This window comes from Acinonyx jubatus, chromosome D3, assembly GCF_027475565.1.
Source record: "Acinonyx jubatus isolate Ajub_Pintada_27869175 chromosome D3, VMU_Ajub_asm_v1.0, whole genome shotgun sequence".
NCBI lineage: Eukaryota > Metazoa > Chordata > Mammalia > Carnivora > Felidae > Acinonyx > Acinonyx jubatus.
The window spans coordinates 67,647,675-67,654,832 of record NC_069392.1 but is presented as its reverse complement, the minus strand read 5'-3'; the positions used below and the strand labels follow the sequence as shown (position 1 = coordinate 67,654,832).

The following is a 7,158-nucleotide window of genomic DNA, read 5'->3' as shown; positions in this document are numbered from 1 at the left end:
TGCCCACTCTGTTTTGCCAGAATGACAGGTTAGCACCCGGAAGACTGCTCATCGAGGCTGAGAGGGCAGCTCCGGACCTTTCTGCCTGGGGTTCCTGCCTTGCACAGATGGACAGATTCATCTCATGACTGTGGGCCATTTTGTCCACTGACCCGCCTTTTTTCCTGATAGAAATGAGCAATTTTACAACAGAAGTTGAAGAGAAAGTACCAGTGACGTCTTTGCTTTGTCTCATTGAAGTTCTCGGCTGGACGAGTTCTTAAGATCAGTTAGGCACTTTACGGATGGGGACACTGAGGACCAAGAGAGGAAGTGTCCTGCCCAAGGCCATGCGGCTCAGGCCCCTACAAGGCCTTTCCACGGCGGCGGGCCACGATCCAGCCTTGAGCCCCGCCCTCGCTGAGCTGCTTTGGGACCTGCCTGCCGGGCCCAAGTTTTAAGATCCAAACCAGGAATGGACTGCTTGCTACCTTGGAAAGTGAGATTTTATTGTAGGCTTAAGAAGCCGGTCACACTTTTTCAATCACAATCAGGACTGACACCCCAGGATTGCCGGCCCATTTAAACCAGGTGCAGGCTTTGTGACCAGTTCTCCAAGGAGCAGACACGCCCGGGCTATCCTATGACTGCCTTTCTCATTTTCCCAACCTCTTTCAAGCTTAGAAGTTTTAGGAGGCCATCCACACTGCCAGGGGCCAGGGAGAAGCGGAGAGGCCACGGGGGTAGCAATGTGCTGCGGCAGCATCCGAGCCATACAATCGCTGACGGCCCTGGGTCTGTTCCCTTCCAATGGGAGAAAGACCAGTTTTCCTCCAGCATCAGGAGATTCTCGCAGCCAATGCGAGGCCAGACCCCGGTGACTCACCCCACAGTGTGTAGTTTCTCAAGCAGATGTTCTGGGACCACATGAAAGCTAGCAGGGTATTACTATCTGGTTTAATGTTCCTTCTTTTGTTACCATTCGTGATATAAGGGGGGGGGGACTGGGGCGGGGGTTGGGGATTGAAGGAAGCATCCGTTTACAGTCGGGGGTGGGGGGGCCCTTCTCCCAGGCAGCTCGGCCCTTGTTGGCCCTCCTGGGGTGGCAGGAGACGGCAGTGCTTCCCAGGAGCAAATCTGGGGGCTCGCCCTCTTCTTCTTGCTTTTCCATCCAGAAGGTTCATTTTACTGGAATTCATTGCAGTTCAGTGTATGGGGCCAGCAGTGGAGAGGAAGGGAACAGCTCCATGGCAACTAGCTTATAAACCTTCAGGCCCCCGGCGGCCTCCTGGGGACTCCTTGCCCTCTCCCTCTCGGGACCCTGAACATGAACCAAGTCTCACACTTCCAACCCCTGGGATGGAGACCCAGCCGGGAAATGTGGGTTAAGTCAGGAAATAGGATGGACCCTCTTTCCCCCACTTCAAGATACACTTCGTACGTTTTTCAAATTATTTTGTATATTCTTACTAAACTTTCAGATGTTAAAAAAAAAAGACCAGTACAATGAATCTCCACATACACATCACCCAGCTTGCATAATTATCCATATTAAGCATTTCTGAAATTGGGACACATTTAGGGTCAGTAGGTATGTTTAATGTACCTTCCCCCCAACCAAAGTTATTTTTTAAATCAACGGAGGTTTTTGACAGCTGGTCAGGGTCGAAGGAGTTGATGCAAATGAACGGGGAAGGAAGTCAACGGGGAAACAACCTTGCCCTTGAGCAAGTTTCCTTATACTATTAACCACCCAAGAGCCTTTTGGCTATTTTCTTCCCATTGGCTTTGGGCTTTGAAGGGTTTTTCCTACTAAATGCCATTTATTATCGTGTTCTCCGGTTTGAAAATAATTAAAAACGAATTGCAACATATACACAAATGTTCATAGCAATAGTGTGCACAATAGACAGAAGCATAGTAACAACCCAAATGTCTGCTGACAGACGGATGGATAAAGGAAATGTGGTGAAGTTGTGCAATGGAAGAGGCTTAGAAAGGAAGGCCATTCTGACACATGCTAGAACAGAGATGAACCTCATTCAGGGAAGCTCTGTTTCCCTCATTCAGAGAGAAACAAGCCAGACACAAAAGGAAATACATTGCATGATTCCACTTATGTGAGGTTTCCAGTATAGTTAAGTTCGTAGAGACAGAGGTCGGGTAGGGGCCCCTAGGGGCTGGGGGCAGGGGAGGATGGGGAGTTACTGGGTACAGAATTTCTGGTTGGGGTCACGAAAAGATTCTGGAAATGGATAATGATGATCGCTATACAACATTGTGAATGTACTTAATGCTACTAAATATCCACTTAAAAATGGTAAATTTTATGTTCTGTGTGTTTTATCATAATACATTTCTTTTTTTTTTTAAGTTTTTTTAATGTTTATTCATTTTTTGAGAGACAGAGAGAGAGCATGAGTTGGGGAGGGGCAGAGAGAGAGGGAGACACAGAATCCGAAGCAAGTTCCAGGCTTTGAACTGACAGTGCAGAGCCGGACGCAGGGCTCAAACCCAACGGTGAGATCATGACCTGAGCCGAAGTCGGACGCTTAACCGACTGAGCCACCCAGGCGCCCCAATAGATTTCCTTTTTTTTTGTTTTTAAAGGCAAACTTATGGGGTGCCTGGGTGGCTCAGTCGGTTAAGCGTCCGACTTCGGCTCAGGTCATGATCTCACGGTCCGTGAGTTCAAGCCCCTCCCTGTTGCGCTCTGTGCTGACAGCTCAGAGCCTGGAGCCTGCTTCAGATGCTGTGTCTCCCTCTCTCTCTGCCCCTACCCCTCTCACGCTCTGTCTCTGTCTCTGAAAAATGAATAAACCTTAAAAAAATTAAAATAAAAAAAGGGAAAATTATGAAGGATTTCTAAGTGGTGACAGCAGAGCGTTAAACCAAATGTGGGCCTTTCTGAGCACGTGACTGTGTGACCGCCCAGGTCATATGCCCTGGAAGCCGCTCTGACAGACTGGCACTGGAGACACAGAGGCAGATAGAACTGGGGTCTGCTGGCCAGGAGCGTGGGCAGCCCCAGACCCCGAGACTCCTCACTCTGACACTGGCGGCTGGAAGAGCTCCTGATGGGCATGTCCTAACTTGGGTTCGAGGCCTGGTTCCATCTCCTGTTCTAGGTCTCGTCCTTCCCTGCAGTGAAGATCATCATGTTCAGCTGGCGTAACTTCCTCCCCGTTGATGCAAGAATCAAACGAGAAAACGCCACGTCCTGGTCCCTACGAGAGCATCAGGGTGGTGGAAATAGAAGCCATTGCGATCAGAGTGCAAATGGCACAGGGAGGTGTTCCCTGGTGCCCCTGCCCTTTGCAAGGTGACAACCGCTCTGGGCTGAGAGTGTTGGCGGTAGGAGAGTCAGAAGCAGAAATACTGATAAGGAGCAACGATCACGGGATCAGCCCACGCCTCACCCCCTTCCCAGGAAGAGGGTCTGGAGTTTCTCATTCTGGAATTACCCATGGTAAGGAAGAGCCTCTTGACTTCCAGACTTTTGTTTTCAGTCTCTGCTTGTAAACAGAGATGTCAGCTCTGCGGGCTGTCACAGCTCTGCCCAGACTGCCATTCAACCAGCCTTCCTTAAGGTGCCTAGCATGGGACAGGTTGCTGGCCGTTCCCTTTCAGCAATGGCCCTGAAAGCTTAAAGCCACTTTTGTGGCCCCTCCTCCAGCTGCAGGGGCCAATCCCTCTTGGCTTTCAATTTCTTTTTCTTCCTTTCATTGTCCCTGGACCTTCTTGGGTGTGTATAGACACTCCTTGAGAAACTGTCAGGAAATACCACTATGTAAATAAAAACAAAAAACAGAGGCGCCTGGGTGGCTCAGTGGGTTAAGCGTCCGACTTCAGCTCAGGTCATGATCTCGCGGTCCATGAGTTCGAGCCCCGCGTTAGGCTCTGTGCTGACAGCTCAGAGCCTGGAGCCTGTTTCAGATTCTGTGTCTCCCTCTCTCTCTGTCCCTCCCCCGTTCATGCTCTGTCTCTCTCTGTCTCAAAAATAAATAAACGTTAAAAAAAATTTTTTTTAAATAAATAAATAAAAATAAAAACAAAAAACAAGGACAATGATAGCTCTTGCCCTAACTAAATGTAGAAATAGGTAAATTCCTAACAGACCATAGCCTTTGTGCTCATGTGACAGTGACATGCACGTCACTGTCATCCAATAACTTTAATCTAATCACGTGCGTGGCTTTTGAGCCCTGGTTTCTCCTTGTGTCAAGCAGGGATAATATTTACTACTTGCTCAGAGGTGTTGTAGAGACCAAATGAAATTTGCTTTAGAAAATCCAAAAACCCCAGGCAGGTGAAACTCACAAAGATGGACCCTGACAGCATATTGGGCACAGAGATCCCCTGAGTGTTGCTTATGCCACCCCACAGGACTGAAGGTTAATGGCTGAATGGATGCAGCAAGTCAGGAGGGCTCTTAGCAAAGCTACATTCTACTCCAGAATATTCTAAGCCTGTTTTCCTTCTAGATCTTCCAGCAAAATGTTTGTCCTATGGTTTTGAGCACCTGGCCCCCTGGTTTGAGAAGCCCTGCCTTCAAGTCACATCAGGATTGAGGGCTGCTGTCATACTGCCTGTGTTGGAATTGACTTTAAAATACTTTGGTGTAGGGGAGCCTGGGTGGCCCAGTTGGTTAAGTGTCTGACTCTTAATTTCAGCTCAAGTCACGATCTCACAGTTCATGGGTTCGGGCCCCGCGTCGGGCTCTGTGCTGACAGCTCCAAGCTTGGAGCCTGCTTCGGATTCTGTGACTCCCTCTCTCTCTGCCCCTCCCCCACTCATGCTCTGTCTCTCTGTCTCTCGAAAATGAATAAACTTTAAAAATAAAACAAAAAAAACCCTTTGGTATAAATAGTATGCTGTATGTATGTGAAAATTAAGTTATATATGTATTTGCTTAGAATAGGTAATAGATTCACATGGTTAAAAATCAAAACGGTAGGGGTGCCTGGGTGGCTCAGTTGGTTGAATGTCTGACTCTTGATATCAGCTCAGGTCATGATCAAGGTCATGGGATTAAGTCCCAAGACGGGCTCTTTGAGGAGCATAGAGCCTGATTAAGATTCTTCCCAGGGGCACACGGGTAGCTCAGTCGGTTTAGGGTCTGACTCTTAATTTCAGCTCAGGTCCTGATCTCACAGTTCATGGGTTCAAGCCCCAATGCCAGGCTCTGCACTGACACAGAGGAGCCTGCTTAGAATTCTCTCTCTCCTCTCTTTCTGCCCCTCCCATGGATATACACATACTCTCTGTCAAAATAAATAAGTAAACATTAAAAAAAAAAAAAAAGAGTCTGTCTGTCTCTCTCTCTCTCTCTCTCCCTCTGCCTCTCTTTCCTGCTGGCACCACTCTCCCCACCCACGCCCCCCCCCCCCAAAAATCAAAACACATTATAGTAAAAAGTTTATCTTCCACTCCTATCCTATTGTCCGCATTTCCAATCCCATTTCCCACCCCTACCTCTAGAGGTAACTCATTCGTGTCTGGTGTTTCCTTCCAAAGACTTTTTGCAATTAGAAGCAAGTGCACATATTAACTCTTATTCCACTCTACCTCCATGTACACAAAACGTGGGTACTAATGCCTCATACATCTGCACCTTGCTGCTTGCACTGAATCCTCCGTCCTGGAAGTTTCACTTCACCAATTCCCAGACAGCATCCTTACTTTTTTTTTATTTCAGCAGCAGAGGGGTTCGTTACACAATGGGGCCAAACTTTATGAAAACAGTCCTGTGCTGGTGGGTGTTTTGGTTGTTTCCAGGTGTAAGCAAGATTCAGATACCTTTGGCAAACGAAGAGGCTCAATCATTAACGCATGAGATGTTAGAAATAAGTTTTAACTCTTCCTTGGGTAATTGAGCGTTGCTCAGTGTGGTTAGCTAGAAAGATGTTAGGGCATCCACCACCCTTGCAAGACCAGGCTTGGCCCCTCTGGAATACAGCCTGGGTGTTGAGTTCCACCTGGTCCTGGGTTTCCCCACTTCACGGAGGGCTCTGTTGCCGGACTCATGGAACGTCGGCCGATTCCATCATCCTTGACTTTACAAGAGCAGGTTACATACACTGCTTTTTTGCAGGCTTGCTCCTGGCAGAATTTGGTGGAAGACTTGCTTTTGTTGGAACACGCCGTCACATGGAGAAGTTGGAGGAACGGGTCGAATGACCTCTATCTTTTCCCCTTTCCTGGAGTTCACTGAGAGAACATGACAGATGCTAGCAAAGCGACCAAATTAGCTTCAGCCATTCCCACCAGTCATGGAGTCATGTCTTGCCCAAGAGTCAGAGTGCAAGTTAAAAATCAAATAAAAATTACCCTTGAAAATCCCTTAAACATTCCCAAAATGACCTCCCGCGTGGTTTTGTGTATATAGCCCTTAATGAGTTCCTGTATTTGTTAGTCAAGAACGCTCTAGGACCCTTAGTTTATCCTTTCCTTTCCTCTTCAAGGACCTTGGCAAAAACCGTCATCCACCTACCTGGTCACACGCAGACAGGTTACGCTTTCTCTGCCACTGCTCAGAAACCACATAAAATGGCCCACGCGTTGATCCCGTGGGTCTGGCTGGCTCTGTTCCAGGCCGGACCACCTTCATCACTGCGCACCACGGCCACCCAAGAGCAGGGAGGCCTACCGGGTTAGGATGTAAGTCCCAGCAGTTACGTGGCACAAATTCTGTGCCTTCCATGCAGATTGGCAGGGATTCTCCAGGGACCTAGATACTAAAACCGAAACAAAGACAACTGAACGGGACATCCGGAGCTGGGAATAGAGAAAGAAAGCCAACAGTCTTTTTTTTTTTTTTTTAAAGAATAACTCTGCGAGAAGTAAAATTAAAAAAAAAAATAAAGGTAAGGGACAGTTTCAAAGGTAAGGCCATCTTTTAATATTCTAAAAATTCTAAAATGATGTGTGGGGAACATAGAGTTTCAAGGAAAAACTTATAATGTAATGGCACAGTGTTAAAGGAGACAAAAACCCACAACGGATCACACGGTGTTTTATGGTCACTGACTTTAGCTAACCAAGACTCTCACCTAAGAGAGAACACACCGAAACGGTTGTTACAATGATGGGATTACATGTAAACAGGTTTCTTTCTCTTTTCTGTGCTTTCCAATTTTCTGGGTCCAGGTCTATTGCTCTGGTAGTTACAAAAAACTA

The 7,158-nt window shown here is 47.5% G+C and overlaps 1 long non-coding RNA gene across 2 annotated transcripts; it reads left to right on the top strand.

Moving 5' to 3' along the window:
• Window positions 1-1,032: 1,032 nt before the first annotated feature.
• LOC106974945 (uncharacterized) lies at window positions 1,033-6,785 on the top strand. Of its 2 annotated transcripts, none has more exons than XR_008291448.1 (3): window positions 1,033-1,416; window positions 3,108-3,448; window positions 6,074-6,785. It is a non-coding gene; the product is annotated as an uncharacterized LOC106974945 (long non-coding RNA). The 2 variants fall into 2 exon arrangements; XR_001430238.3 differs by lacking the exon at window positions 6,074-6,785 and adding an exon at window positions 4,464-4,783.
• Window positions 6,786-7,158: the final 373 nt, after the last annotated feature.